This window comes from Tamandua tetradactyla, chromosome 8 (assembly GCF_023851605.1).
Source record: "Tamandua tetradactyla isolate mTamTet1 chromosome 8, mTamTet1.pri, whole genome shotgun sequence".
Classification (NCBI taxonomy): domain Eukaryota; kingdom Metazoa; phylum Chordata; class Mammalia; order Pilosa; family Myrmecophagidae; genus Tamandua; species Tamandua tetradactyla.
In genome coordinates, this window is record NC_135334.1 from 57,088,770 (window position 1) to 57,106,033 (window position 17,264).

The following is a 17,264-nucleotide window of genomic DNA, read 5'->3' on the forward strand; positions in this document are numbered from 1 at the left end:
AAGAGTGTAGAAAGAAGGAAAATCAGATATGATATATATAATACAAAAGGCAAAATGTTAGAGGAAAATATTATCCAAACAGTAATAACACTAAATGTCAATGGACTGAATTCCCCAATCAAAAGACATAGATTGGCAGAATGGATTAAAAAACAGGATCCTTCTATATGCTGTCTACAGGAAACACATCTTAGACCCAAAGATAAACATAGGTTGAAAGTGAAAGGTTGGGAAAAGATATTTCATGCAAATAACAACCAGAAAAGAGCAGGAGTGGCTATACTAATATCCAACAAATTAGACTTCAAATGTAAAACAGTTAAAAGAGACAAAGAAGGACACTATATACTAATAAAAGGAACAATTAAACAAGAAGACATAACAATCATAAATATTTACGCACCGAACCAGAATGCCCCAAAATACGTGAGGAATACACTGCAAACACTGAAAAAGGAAATAGACTCATATACCATAATAGTTGGAGACTTCAACTCACCACTCTCATCAAGGGACAGAACATCTAGACAGAGGATCAACAAAGAAATAGAGAATCTGAATATTACTATAAATGAACTAGACTTAATAGACATTTATAGGACATTACATCCCACAACAGCAGGATACACCTTTTTCTCAAGTGCTCATGGATCATTCTCAAAGATAGACCATATGCTGGGTCACAAAGCAAGTCTTAACAAATTTAAAAAGATTGAAATCTTACACAACACTTTCTCGGACCATAAAGGAATGATGTTGGAAATCAATAATAGGCAGAGTGCCAGAAAATTCACAAATACGTGGAGGCTCAACAACACACTCCTAAACAACGAGTGGGTCAAAGAAGAAATTGCTAGAGAAATTAGCAAATACCTCGAGGTGAATGAAAATGAAAACACAACATATCAAAACTTATGGGATGCAGCAAAGGCAGTGCTAAGAGGGAAATTTATTGCTCTAAATGCCTATAACAGAAAAGAAGAAAAGGCAAAAATTCAGGAATTAACTATCCATTTGGAAGAACTGGAGAAAGAACAGCAAGCTAACCCCAAAGCAAGCAAAAGGAAAGAAATAACAAAGATTAGAGCACAAATAAATGAAATTGAAAACATGAAAACAATAGAGAAAATCAATAAGGCCAGAAGTTGGTTCTATGAGAAAATCAATAAGATTGATGGGCCCTTAGCAAGATTGACAAAAAGAAGAAGAGAGAGGATGCAAATAAATAAGATCAGAAATGGAAGAGGAGACATAACTACTGACCTCACAGAAATAAAGGAGGTAATGACAGGATATTATGAACAACTTTACGCTAATAAATACAACAATTTAGAGGAAATGGACGGGTTCCTGGAAAGACATGAACAACCAACTTTGACTCAAGAAGAAATAGATGACCTCAACAAACCAATCACAAGTAAAGAAATTGAAGCAGTCATTCAAAAGCTTCCTAAAAAGAAAAGTCCAGGACCAGACGGCTTCACATGTGAATTCTATCAAACATTCCAGAAAGAATTAGTACCAACTCTCAAACTCTTCAAAAAAATCGAAGTGGAGGGAAAACTACCTAATTCATTCTATGACGCCAACATTACCCTCATACCAAAACCAGGCAAAGATATTACAAGAAAAGAAAACTACAGGCCAATCTCTCTAATGAATATAGATGCAAAAATCCTCAATAAAATTCTAGCAAATCGTATCCAACAACACATTAAAAGAATTATTCATCATGACCAAGTAGGATTCATCCCAGGTATGCAAGGATGGTTCAACATAAGAAAATCAATTAATGTAATACACCATATCAACAAATCAAAGCAGAAAAATCACATGATCATCTCAATTGATGCAGAGAAGGCATTTGACAAGATTCAACATCCTTTCCTGTTGAAAACACTTCAAAGGATAGGAATACAAGGGAACTTCCTTAAAATGATAAAGGGAATATATGAAAAACCCACAGCTAATATCATCCTTAATGGGGAAAAATTGAAAACGTTCCCCCTAAGATCAGGAACAAGACAAGGATGTCCACTATCACCACTATTATTCAACATTGTGTTGGAGGTTCTAGCCAGAGCAATTAGACAAGAAAAAGAAATACAAGGCATCAAAATTGGAAAGGAAGAAGTAAAGCTATCACTGTTTGCAGACGATATGATACTATACGTCGAAAACCCGGAAAAATCCACAACAAAACTACTAGAGCTAATAAATGAGTACAGCAAAGTAGCAGGTTACAAGATCAACATTCAAAAATCTGTAGCATTTCTATACACTAGCAATGAACAAGTGGAGGGGGAAATCAAGAAACGAATCCCATTTACAATTGCAACTAAAAGAATAAAATACCTAGGAATAAATTTAACTAAAGAGACAAAAAACCTATATAAAGAAAACTACAAAAAACTGCTAAAAGAAATCACAGAAGACCTAAACAGATGGAAGGGCATACCGTGTTCATGGATTGGAAGACTAAATATAGTTAAGATGTCAATCCTACCTAAATTGATTTACAGATTCAATGCAATACCAATCAAAATCCCAACAACTTATTTTTCAGAAATAGAAAAACCAATAAGCAAATTTATCTGGAAGGGCAGGGTGCCCCGAATTGCTAAAAACATCTTGAGGAAAAAAAACGAAGCTGGAGGTCTTGCGCTGCCTGACTTTAAGGCATATTATGAAGCCACAGTGGTCAAAACAGCATGGTATTGGCATAAAGATAGATATATCGACCAATGGAATCGAATAGAGTGCTCAGATATAGACCCTCTTATCTATGGACATTTGATCTTTGATAAGGCAGTCAAGCCAACTCACCTGGGACAGAACAGTCTCTTCAATAAATGGTGCCTAGAGAACTGGATATCCATATGCAAAAGAATGAAAGAAGACCCATATCTCACACCCTACACAAAAGTTAACTCAAAATGGATCAAAGATCTAAACATTAGGTCTAAGACCATAGAACAGTTAGAGGAAAATGTAGGGAGATATCTTATGAATCTTACAATTGGAGGCGGTTTTATGGACCTTACACCTAAAGCAAGAGCACTGAAGAAGGAAATAAATAAATGGGAACTCCTCAAAATTAAACACTTTTGTGCATCAAAGAACTTCATCAAGAAAGTAGAAAGACAGCCTACACAATGGGAATCAATATTTGGAAACGACATATCAGATAAAGGTCTAGTATCCAGAATTTATAATGAGATTGTTCAACTCAACAACAAAAAGATAGCCAACCCAATTACAAAATGGGAAAAAGACTTGAATAGACACCTCTCAGAGGAGGAAATACAAATGGCCAAAATACACATGAAGAGATGCTCAATGTCCCTGGCCATTAGAGAAATGCAAATCAAAACCACAATGAGATATCATCTCACACCCACCAGAATGGCCATTATCAACAAAACAGAAAATGACAAGTGCTGGAGAGGATGCGGTGAAAGAGGCACACTTATCCACTGTTGGTGGGAACGTCAAATGGTGCAACCACTGTGGAAAGCAGTTTGGCGGTTCCTCAAAAAGCTGAATATAGAATTGCCATACGACCCAGCAATACCATTGCTGGGAATCTACTCAAAGGAATTAAGGGCAAAAACTCAAACAGACATTTGCACACCAATGTTTATAGCAGCGTTATTTACAATTGCAAAGAGATGGAAACAGCCAAAATGTCCATCAACAGACGAGTGGCTAAACAAACTGTGTTATATACATATGATGGAATATTATGCAGCTTTAAGGCAGGATAAACTTATGAAGCATGTAATAACATGGATGGACCTAGAGAACATTATGCTGAGTGAGTCTAGCCAAAAACTAAAAGACAAATACTGTATGGTCCCAATGATGTGAATCGACACTCGAGAATAAACTTGGAATATGTCATTGGTAACAGAGTTCAGCAGGAGTTAGAAGCAGGGTAAGATAATGGGTAATTGGAGCTGATGGAATACAGACTGTGCAATAGGACTAGATACAAAAACTCAAAAATGGACAGCACAATAATACCTAATTGTAAAGTAATCATGTTAAAATACTGAACGAAGCTGCATCCGAGCTATAGGTTCTTGTTTTGTTTTGTTTTGTTTGTTTTGTTCTTATTATTATTACTTTTATTTTTTTTCTCTATATTAACATTATATATTTTTTTCTGTTATACTGCTAGTTCTTCTAAACCGATGCAAATGTACTAAGAAACGATGATCATGCATCTATGTGATGATGTTAAGAATTACTGATTGCATATGTAGAATGGTATGATGTCTAAAAAAAAAAAAAAAAAAATGGTCAGCACAATACTGCCTAATTGTAATGTAATTATGTTGGAACGCTGAATGAAGCTGCATCTGATCTATAGTTTTTTTTTGTTTTTTTTTTCTTTCTCTTATATATTTTTGTACTTTTTATTTTTATTTGTGTTTTCTTTGTGTTATCACTTTATTTCTTTTTCTGTTGTCGTGCTATTTCTTTCTCTAAATCGATGTATATGTACTGAGAAATGATGAACATACACCTATGTGATGATATTAAGAATTACTGATTGCATATGTAGAATGGATTGATTTCTAATGTTGTGTTAGTTAATTTTTTTTAATTAATAAAAAAAAAAGTATAATTAATAAAGTATCAGTGGTAGAAAGAGTTCAAATAGAATCGAGAGGCTTCTCTGTAGGCTGCTCTTATGCAACTTCAGGTATTGCTACCTATCATAACCTGCCAACCCCCAAGCAGAACCATTCCAGCCAATCCTAATGAACTCCTAGGGCGATACAGAAGATTCCACAAGGGTTCCAGGCGTTAGAGTAACTCTCCAGAAACCTACAACCTTCAGATGGGTCCCTGGTCCAGATAAGTCCTGAAACTTATCCCAGCCTCTCCAGAACATCAGATAATTCCATCTCCCTACCCCTATTAGTGACAGACCCTTCCAATACGAAAAATTTAGAATTGCCACAGCCCAAACAACCCCAAAGAGAGGTATGGAAAGATCAAAGGTGATGGTGGAAATATACATAGAAGATAGGATTTAACAAATACAGCTTTTTTTGTATATACGTTATTGTTCACAAAAAAAGAAGGAAAAAAAATAAATCGATTGTAATGATAAAAAAGTATTTAAGCTCTAGCCTCTTATATTCTGGAGCAGCCAGAACAAAAACTATGAGAGGATCGTATGGTAGCCCATGACAAACTCTGGGATCTGTTCTGCAACCACTTGTTGAAGAGTGCTTTGAAAACTATTGCTGTTTTTTTCCCTTTGCTTGATATATATATATACATGTTATACAATACAATAAAAAAAGTTTAAAAAAAAATTTAAAGGCTTTTGCCAAAAAGCCAAAAAAAAAAAAAAAAAATCTATGATCCAGTTCCACACAAGTTCTAATAAATCCACAAAGAGGGAATTTTTCATCTCTCAATAAATGCATCTCTTCTGCACTGTCTTTTGAAAAAAATATATATATTTATATGTTCTGAAAGATCAAAGGTGATGGTAGAGTTATACAGAGAAGATAGGGTTAACAAATGAGCATTAGTGCTGAATCATTATATTGATATTTCTTTTAGTCTCCATTACCTTCAAGCAGCTAGAAGTAAAAAGCTAAAACTGTGAATTGTAACCTATACTAAACTCTGGAATCTGTTCTACAACTAACTGGTGTGATGTACTTTGAAATTTATTGCTTTATTTTGCACAGATGTTATTTTTCACAAAAAAAAAGAAAGAAAAGAAAAGAGAAAGAGTATAACAGAGAAGATAGGATTTAACAAATGAGTATGACTGCCATAATAATTATACTGACATTTCGTTTGGTCACCAGTATTTTTGGAGCAGCTAGAAGAAAAAAATGAAAAATCGTGGAACTGTAAAATCTTTTATATAACTATTTATTAAAATGTACTTGGAGATTTATTGCTTTTTTGCAAATATGTTATATTTCACAATTTAAAAAGTTTAAGAATTTTAAAAATATTTATATGTTCTACAAATAAGTTAAATACAAAAAAAAAACAAAGTGAGAGTTCCTAAGCACTGTAATGCTTACCAAAAGATGCTATTTAATCATCTCAGAAAGTCGTGCTAGACATAATCGATTTTCCTCCTCTATAAAAAGGGGTAGGAATATCTCCTTATGTTATAGGAATAAACAAGATAAACTTCTAGTCTAGAGCAAGAGTCTATGATCATACTGTATTATATATAGTATATACACATAGTACACTTTCAGACTACTGCAAGGTAATTTAATTTTCTTCCTATGAAGATAACGCAGCATTGAAAATTGAAGATGCCAAGTTTATGGACTAAGTTAATGATATTCTTTTATTCACATAATTGCATATAGTTCATTTATTTTTGTAATATCTGTTTAGGGGGTTCATAAATATTACAATGCAATTTAACAACTCAATCCATGAATATACTTAGAGTGAATATGCAATTTTTAACATTTTAGTCTATGTTCATGTTTAAGTACATGGCAGTTTCTAACTTAACCAACCTAATATTAAATATCAAAGCAAGTTCCATAATAAGCCTACAAAACAAAATACATCAAAACAACTTTCTGAACCACAAACAAAGCACTTCCTAGAAAAAGAAAAAGAGGACTAGTTCTGAACAGCCCTCCTAAGGATAAGCTAGATGTTACCAATGCTTCCTGCTGAGTTACTATGATCGCAGTCCTTTGTGGCACAAATTTTTTAAGTAATCCTGGAAACAATTTCAAAGCTTTCACAGACCCTGCAGTGATGTGATTAAGATCTAAGTAAGCTGCCCTCTTACTAGGTGTCAGGAACTAGCTGGCAGAATAGGCCTAATTCTGGAATGGGAGGGATGGATGGATGCATATATAAAATGGAAAGAGGGAGAAAAAAGGTACAGAGTAAACAAAGTTAAACCAATATGTATGAAGGCATTTATGTAGATACAGATAGATCTTCATTTATGTATCTTTCATCTATCTGCATAACCATCAAACATATATCCATAGACTATGTTCTAACTTTATAAAATTTTTTTGAAGAATTGATTATACAGTGAATACTCAATTTACAATTCCAAAGTAAGTAAAGCGTTCGAGTTTATGAAGTAAAGCATTCGAGTTTAATTTACTAATTTTAAAAACACTAACTAATCCTCTACAATCTGTTTATTCTACTCTTTCTAATATATTACTGATAGAGAAAAAAGACTGAACTGTCCACATTTTACCTGAAAACAAGCTCCTTAAATGTTTTTGTTTTTCAACTTTCAACGTCAGATCTCTACTTACTCTGGGCTTTCTCATCCTAATCCACTTCCATAGCTTCAAAAACCAACTATAAAAAGAAAACCTCTAATTTTATTTATTTATCTATCACCTATCACAGTTTCAGCTGCATACTGGCTATCTCTCCAACCAGCCTATCGGCTTTCTTCATGAATCAAAGGCACAATTATAAATTCCCTATTTTTTAAATAAAAACAACATCAATATAATTCATGGTTGGCAGTAGATGTAATAACTTTAAATCCACATAACTTTAACCTTTGCAAATTCACTATAATCCATTAAGGAATCATGATATTAATGCTTCAATATAAATTTGGAGTTAAGTAAAAAACACTTTTTCAGAGCAAATTAGACCATGAAGTTAACTTTTGCACAGTTCCAGATAAGCAGAGACCAGTCTTCCTTAAAATAAGACACACAATAGGCAACCTGTAAAGAGATAATCCTAAAAGATTTGCTTTTCTGTTTTAAAGGTTAATTCCAAAAATATGCAAACCATACCTTTAAAAAAAAAAACCAATATTTTATGAACAATGCTAAAAAACTATAACAAATTTTAATTTTACTCCAATGAGAATCTGTGGTTGATATGCATACACATATGCGTCTCTCAACATAAAGAGCTAAAGAGCTATTTCCCAGGACTGTTAACTGCCTCACCTACTAAACAATGGAACTAAATCAACACATAACACAAAGAGTTCAACTAGATAACAATCAAATCAGGGGAAAGTATAAGTTTTTTCCAGTGTGATATCATTTAAAAAGCAGCTTTTAATAAAACTTAAAACTTAGAGTAGATCTTTAAAACAACAAAAATACTTCAGTTAATATTTAGAACAGATCATAATTTATACCACCTACAAATTTTCTCTGAACTAGGTTATAAGAATGAAATACTAGTACAAAATTTCACTTAAAAGACATATAACAGCAGGAAATTATCAAAGTAAGTTCACTTATCAAAAGTGAAAATAAAAAGGAAATAAATTAGCAACCAAAACCAATGTTATAACCTCTTTTCCAGGAAACTTTTCTTTACGTTCTAGGAAATTAATGCTTTTTAAAACGAAAAATACAATTTTACTTTAGTGTTACTGCATTTGAACTTACTTTGATCTTCAAAGAAAAATGCTGCTTTTTTTTTAACTAAGAATGTAAAATTGCGAGACAGACTAATATGTCAACAGAAAGAGTTCAACACACACATGCAGATATATTTTTAAAACTCAGTATATTAGAAGGGTCATGTGGCCAGCTTGGAACTAAGTACCCCAGAAAATCATGTTCTTAATGTTAATCCATTCATGTGGACTAACCCACTGTAAATAAACAGGACCTTTCTTAAATTCTATTACTGGAGGCCTTATAGAGAAAGCCACAGAGAAAGAAACTACAAGGAGCAGCCTAAACCTGGAAGTCAAGGAAACCTAGAAGAGAAAGAAGACACCACCATACACATTCCCTTGTGACAGAAAAGCCAAGGACCAAGGATGGCTAGGAGGTAATTCACCCCCAGCCCCCAGTAGCCACAGTCTTCAGAAAGAAAGCATCATCTAGCTGAAGCCTCAGTTTTGGACTTCTCCTAGATTCAAAACCACGAGCCAATAACTTCCTATTGTATAAGCCAATCCATTAGTATGGTATTTGTTTTAGCAACTGGAAAATTAGACAAATAAATGGGGAAAGGATGTGTTATTCAATACATGAAACTGGAGAAATGGAAGGAAAGAAAGAGGGAAGGAGAGAGGAAGGAAATAAAACATCCTGTGGTAAGCAGCCTCTAAGATAGACCTAAACAGATTTCTGCATTTTTCATGAAGTGGTTAGATATTTATCAACACTAAGAAGAAATAAAGTTAAAGATGTATATTGTAGTCCCTAGAATAAGCATTTAAAATAATACCAAAAAAGATACACTGAAATGGAATTATAAAATAATTTCAAATAATGTGAAAGAAGGCAAAAGGAAGGAACAGAGAAAAAGAGAAAACAGAAAACTGAAGAGAACCAATAAAATGATAGACCCAACCTAGACATATCAGTAAATATATCAAATGTTAATGGCCTAAAATATTTAATCAAAAGGCAAAAATTAGCAAAACAGATGTAAAACACCAAAACCAAACTATATGCTATCTGCAAGAAATGCACTTTAAATATAAATGAATGAAATTAATTGGAAAGAAAAATGCAAACAGGAAGCTTAAGGTGGCTGAAGTAGCTGTATTAGTATCAAACAAAACAGACATCATCATATTCAACATGCTCCCAATCAAAATTCCAACACCCTTATTGCCAAAATGCAAAATCCAAGCACCAAATTCATATAAGGGCAAGGCGCCCCATATAGCCAAAACCATCTTGAGAAAGAAGAGCAATGTTGGAGGGAGGACTCACATTTCCCGATGTTAAAACTTATTACAAAGCTAAAGTAATCAAAACTGCATGGTACTGCCACAAGGATATATAACAGACCAATGAATCAAACTGAGGGTTCAGAAATAAACCCTCAAAATCTATGATCTTTAACAAAGGGCCAAGTCTACTTATTTGAGAAAAAATTGTCTCTTCAACCAATAGTGCTGAAAAAACTGAATATCCACACACCAAAGAATGAAAGTGGATCTCTACTTCACACTTGATTAATATTCTAAATATAAGAACTAAGATTATAAAACTCCTAGAAGAAAACATAAGGGAACATTTTCAGAACCTTGCATTGGGCAGTAAATTCCTAAATTTTACTCCAACAGCATAAGTAACCAAAGAAAAAGTATATAAATTGAACTTAATCATAAAAACTTCGTGCATCAAAGGATGATATCAAGAAAATGAAAAAAACGTCCTACAAAACAGGAGAAAATATTTGGAAACCATATATCTGACGAGGGTCTAATATCCAGAATATATAACAAACTCCTATAACTCAACAACAACAACAAAAATGACAACTCAATTTATAAATGGGCAAAGAACTCAGACATTTCTCCAAGGAAAGTATACAGCTGGCCAATAAGCACATGAAAAGATGCTCAACTCCATTAACAATCAGAGAAATGCAAATCAAAACCACAATGAGATAACACTTCACACCCACCAGAATGGCTATTACTGAAAAAACAACAACTGTTGGAGAATGTGTGAAATAATAGAAACCCTTGTACGTTGTTGATGGCGATGTAAAATGATGCAGCTACTGTGGTAAACAGTTGCAGTTCTTCAGAACATTACATTTAGAATTATCATTATAACCTAGCAATCCCACCTCTAGGTATATACCCAAAAGAATTGAAAGCAGGGACTCAAACAGATATATACACACCAAAGTTCACTGCTGCATTATTCACAATTGCCAAAAGGTGAAAGCAACCCAAGTGTTCGTGAATGGATAAATGGATAAACAAAATGTGGTATATACACACAATGGAACATTATTCAGCTGTAAAAATAAAGTTCTGATACACATGACAACATAGATGAACCTTGAAGACATCATATGAATACGCCAGAGACAAAAAGGCAAATATTGTATGATTCTACTAATATGAAATAAACAGAATATGAAAATTCTTAAAATGCAGTTACCAAGGGTGAAGGCAAGGAATGGGGAGTTAATTCTTAATTGGTATAGAGTTTCTATACAATTGCTCTAAAATTTTTAAATAAAAATAGACTTCAGAACAAAGTATTATCTGACTTGTACAGGGTTGTTTCATATTGATGTAAGGGTCAATTCATCACAATGAAATGACAATTATAAGTGTTTATACACCTAATAAAAGCTTCAAAATACATGAAATAGAAACTGTTAACATTAAAGAGAGAAATATAAAATTCTAGAACCACAGTTTGGAGATTTTACAATCCTCCTCTCAGCAACTGATAAAACTAGAGAAGAAAATTAGTGACAATGTATAGCAGCGGTTCTCAGTGAGGGGCAATTTTGTCATATCGGGATATCTGGCAATGTCTGGAGACACTTTTGGTTGTCACAACTCAGGAAATAGGACAGGGGGATGATCATGACCTTTATAGGTGGCTGCTAAACATACTACAGTGCACAGGGCAGCCCTTCCTACAATAAAATTAGCTGATCTAGGCTGTCGGGATTATGGCGGCAGTGGACATATGAGATAATCTGCTGGGAATTTCTTGGGTTGACAGTACCTGGATCCCCATTTTGAACAGTGGTAGTGTCTTGGATTACTTCTCAGAAAGAAGCAATCCTTTTTACGACAGGACGTGTAATAATGAAGTGGTCAAAATGCAGAGACTAACATTAGAACACTTAAATCAGATGGTTGGCGTGGAATACATCCTTTTACATGCTCAAGAGCCCATTCTTTTTATCATTCGGAAACAGCAGTGGCAGTCCCCTACCCAAGTTACCCCACTAGCTGATTACTATATCATTGCTGGGGTGATCTATCAGGCACCAGACTTGGGATCAGTTATAAACTCCAGAGTGCTTACTGCAGTGCATGGCATTCAGTCAGCTTTTGATGAAGCTATGTCATATTGTCAGTATCATCCCTCCAAAGGATATTGGTGGCACTTCAAAGATCATGAAGAACAAGATAAAGTCAAACCTAAAGCCAAAAGAAAAGAAGAACCAAGTTCTATTTTCCAGAGACAACGAGTGGATGCTTTACTCTTAGATCTTAGACAGAAATTTCCACCCAGATTTGTGCAGCAAAAGTCGGGAGAAAAGCCTGTCCCAGTGGATCAGACAAAGAAAGAGGCAGAACCTATACCAGAAGCTGTAAAATCTGAAGAGAAGGAGACCACAAAGAATGTCCAACAGACAGTGAACACTAAAGGTCCCCCTGAGAAACGGATGAGACTCCAGTGAGAATTGGACAAGACTACTCTTTGTCCATTATCATACCTCATTTCTGTGGCAGACTCTTGAACTTTGAAACTTTGTCATAGTGCTTTCCTTTGTATGGAATGTGCTTGTTTTTAAAGAAAGGATATTATGCTGAACATCTTGTTTTCTGTATGAACATTTCTTATGTATCTTTTGTAACTTTTCCCCTATTGGACTTGAGTAGCCTGTCTGCTCATGTGTACCTTCTTATACAGTTTATAAACAAAATAAAGGTATTTGTATGTAAAAAAAAAAAAAAAAAAATTAGCTGATCTAAAATGTATCAATTATGCAAGTCTGAGAAAACCTGCTGTAGATGAAAAACACTATCAATAACATTTACCTCACTGATATTTTAAAAACACTACAAACAGGATAAAAAAGGAAAATTGCAAAATAATACTGACTCATGCAGAAAAGGCATTTAATAAAATACAACGTACATTCATGATAAAAACTCTCAGCAAACTAGGAATAGATAAGAAATTCCTAAACTTGATAAAAAGCATCTAAATAAACCTACAGCTAACTTCTACTTGGTGATGAAAGACTGAATACATTCCTGCTAGGATGGTAAACCAGGCAAAGATGTACTAGAATCCTCACCAGAACAATAAGACAAGAAAAGGAAATAAAAGAAATACTGGCTTAAAAGGAAGAAATAAAACTGTCCCTATAGACATGACTGTCTATATACTGGACTTCATCAAAATTTAAAGACTTCTGTGCTTTGAAGGGGGTACACAGTGAATGGGAGAAAATATTTACAAATCATGTATCTGAGAAGGAACTTCTACTTAGAATATATAAAGAAATTTTACAACTGAATGAAAAATAATAAATGACCCAATTTAAAAATGGGGAAAGTATCCGAATAGACATTTCTCCCAAGGAGATATAAAATGGACAATGAGCACATGAAAATACTCTCAACATGATTAGTCATCTGGGAAATACAATTCAAAATTACAACAAGATGCCCTTCACATTCATTAGGATGGTTAGAATTAAAAAAAAGGTGAATAATAAACTACTGGCCAGGATATGGAGAAACTGGATGCCTTATACACTACTGGTAGCAATGTAAATTGGTGCAGCTGCTGTAGAAAACAGTCTGGTAGTTTGTCGTTAAGGTTAACATGGAGTTTCCATACAACCCAGCGACTCTACCCCTGGCTATATACTCAAGAGAAATAAAAATATATGTCCACACAAAAACTTGTACATGAATGCTCATAACAGCATTATTCATAACAACCAAGAAACAGAAACAACCCAAATTTCCATCACTGATGAATGGATAAATAAAATGTGCTATAACCACATAATGGAATATTCTTCAGCAGTATGAAATACAGTTCTGATTGGGTGAACTGTAAGCAATGTGAATTATGCCTAGTAAAAGGGTATTATGCTTAGTAAAACCCAACGTCAATATAATTACTATTTTTGTTACTCAAAAAATAGTAATAACACCATTTACAATCATTCCCATAAAGGGAAATACTTAGGTACAAATCTAAGAAAATATGTATAGGATCTGAGTTGTGCAAATTACAAAAACTGATGAAAGGAATAAAAGAGCTAAATAAATGGAAAGTTATACATGTTCATGTATTGGAAGACTAAACAGTAAAAATGTCAATTCTCCCCAAAATAATCTATAGATTTAATGCCATTCCCATCAAAATTTCAACAAAATCTGTTTGTAGATACAGACAATCTTATTCTAAAATGTATATGGAAACCAGGCAATGAACACAAAATAGCTAAAACAATTTTGAAAAAGTAAAATAAAGTCGGAGGAATCACTCTACCCAATATTAAGATTTATTATATAGCCACAGTAATCAAGTCATATTAAATCAAGTATAATATTAGCAGAATAGACAAAGAAATCAATGAAACAGAATAAAGAACCAAGAAACAGACCAACAAAATACATCCCACTGAATTTTTTTAAATGTGCAAAAGCAATTCACGGGAAGAAGGATAGCCTTTAGAGTAAATGATGTATTGGAGCAAGTGAGCATCCATAAGCAAAAAAGAAAAAAAAAAAAAATGACCCATAACCTAAGTTCCATACCTTATACAAAACTTAACTCATTAGTGGTTAGAAGCCCACCTTCCATGTGGGAGACCCAGGTTTGATTCCTGGACCATGCACCCAAAAAAAAAAGAAAAAAAAATTAACTCATAATGGATCATGGACTTACATGTAAAGTGCAAAACTACAGAACTTTTACAAGAAAACATAGGAGAAAAATTCAGGACCTAGGGACAGATATTTTCTACCTGAAAAAAACATTGGTAAACTGGACTACATCAAAATTTAAAAATTTTATTCTGAGAAAAACCCTGGTAAGAGGATGAAAAGACAAGTTACAGAATAGAGAAAATATTTGCAAACTATATATCTAACAAAGGGCCTATATCTAAAATATATAAATTTCAGAAACTCTGAAAACTCAACAGTTAAAAAAAAATCTTATTAGAAAATAGGCAAAGGATATAAGAAATTGCTCTCCAATGAGGAGATATAGATGGCAAATAAGTATATGAAAAGATGTTCAACCTCAGCAATCCCTTAGAGAAATGGAAATAAAAACCACAATGACATATCACTATGTACTAAACAAAAACAGCGATAACAACAAATGTTGGAGAGGATACAAAGAATTACATCACTCATACATTACTATCAGGAATGTAAAACGGTAGAATCTATCTGGAAAATAGTTTGACAATTTCTCACTAATGCCCTTATGCATTTATCCCAATGAAATGAAAACTCATGCTCACACAAAAACCTGTACACAAATATTCACAGGGGTTTTATTTATAATAGCTAAGAACTGAAAACAACACAAATATTTAAATAAACTCTGATATATTCATATAACGGAATACTACTCAGCAATAAATGACTTAGTGATACAGACAACAACTTCGATAGATCTCAAGGGCATTATGCTTAGTAAAAAGCCAATGTCAAAAGGTTAGAAATTGATTCCATTTATATAACCTCCTCAAAATGACAAAGCTACAGAAATGGAGAACAGATGAGTGGTTACCAGGAGAAAGGTGGGGGAGGAGAGGGCAAGTACAAACACAGAGGGGTAGCACAAGGAAATTCCTTTGTGCTGATGGTACAGTTTTGTATCCTGATTTTGGTGGCACTTAAACAAATCTATATGGAAGATCAAACTATATAGAAACACACACAGATGCAAGCACACAAGTGCATATAAAAACTGCTGAATACTGTAAAAGATCTATAGTCTAGTTCACAGTAATGTCACCATTACCGGGGAAGCTGGGTGAAAAGTACAAGGAACTTTATATACTATTTGTGCAACTTTCTGTGAGTCTATAATCATATTGAAATTTAAGTTACCAAAAAAAGAAAAGAAGCAAAGAAAATACCACACAGTGAAAGACACAGTAAAGTAAATGCATATGGGCTGTCTCATGTATTAAAATAAAGAGATATTCAGTCCGGCTCACCAAATAAAACCCTACCTTATGTTATATATGAGAGAGAACCAAAAACAAATTGTTTAAGAAAAGTAAAGACATACTATGGAAATTTAAGCAGAAAGAAAGCAGAGTTGTAATTTTGAGATTTAAAAATTTAGAACACAAGCCAAACGGCATAAAATAAAATTTAAAAACATGCTTTCTTAAAGCAAGAAACTCCACCTTAAAATAAAATATAATAATTATGAATATCTAAGTGCTAAGTAACACAGTCACACTGTCATAATGCAGAAACTGCAGATTAAAATAAAATATATTAAATACACATATATTAAAAATAGAGGGCGGGCAACCATGGCTCAGTGGCAGAGTTCTAGCCTGCCATGTCAGAGACCCGGGTTCGATTTCCAGTGCCTGTCCACGTGAAAAAAAATAAAAAAATAGGTTGTGTTACACAGGTGTTCAGTGATGGAATGTGCATCCTTCCATGCAGGAGACCCAGGTTTGATACCCAGAGCTTGCACATGCCCAAAAAAATAAAAGATAACCCTGTTAGTCCAAGATAGTTCAAGTAGACAAAAAAAAAATGGAGACAACCTGAATAATATATCAATAGCACAGATTTTATTGCTATATATCAACCTTTGAACACAATAATAGACTGTACCTTTTTTTCAAGTGTTCATGAAACAGTCAAAAAAAATGGGCATAAATTAAGCCACAAAGAAAATTTAAGCTCCATAAGTTCTAGTTTTCAATAAAATTAGAAATTAATAAGAGCTCCTCCCAACTTTTTAAGCTTCCCACTAAGTAATTCAAAGGAGAAATACAAACTAAAACTGCAGAATTTTCTAGAGTATAGTAATTATGAAAAAACTACATACCAGAAGATACTATGCGATACAATTAAAGCAGTGATTTGAAGAAAATTAATGGCCTAAATACTTACAATAGAACTTAAAGAATGAAAATAAAGCTTCAAAATAAAAATTTTAAAAAGGAAAGGAAGTTAGCCAAAAGAAAGATGAAGGAAGGAACACTAACAGCAATAATTGAATTAGAAAACAGAACTAATAAATAAGGTGATTTATTGAAAATAAAATCAACAAAATTACTAGATAATTTATTAAAAAGAAAAAACCATAATTATAGAAAATAAACGACAAGAAATAACCACTGAAAACAGAAAACTCAATCAAATCATAATAGACTATTTTGTACAACTCCATGAAATAAATATAAAAATCTATATATAATGGAAAATTTCTGGGAAATGGAAAATTTTTAAGAAGCAGATAACTTTCTAACTCTTAGAGAAAGTTACTAATTTACACTATGAAAACTGGTCTGTTTAAACTTGCTTTCTCTATTGGGTAAGTTGGAAATTTAAACAGATCAATTTTCATAGAGGAAATTTATAACTTTTTCTAAGAGCCATCATCCAAAATGTCACCCTGTCCTGGAGGTTTCACAGAGAAACTGACTACACATTCAAAGGCCAGAAAATTCATTGCTACTTAAACTATTTCAGAGCAAGTAAAAGGAAGAAAACTTCTGAACTATTCTATGAAGTGAATAGGACACTGACAGAATGCACACACAAAATGAAAATGACT

General features: G+C 33.3%; 1 protein-coding gene and 1 pseudogene across 1 annotated transcript in view; one reads left to right on the top strand and one right to left on the bottom strand.

Moving 5' to 3' along the window:
• Window positions 1-17,264, bottom strand: part of TMEM135 (transmembrane protein 135) — a 360,541-nt gene that overhangs the window by 302,334 nt on the left and 40,943 nt on the right. The gene's annotated exons all lie outside the window — the stretch shown is intronic.
• On the top strand, window positions 11,410-12,375 carry LOC143644396 (mediator of RNA polymerase II transcription subunit 6 pseudogene; annotated as a pseudogene).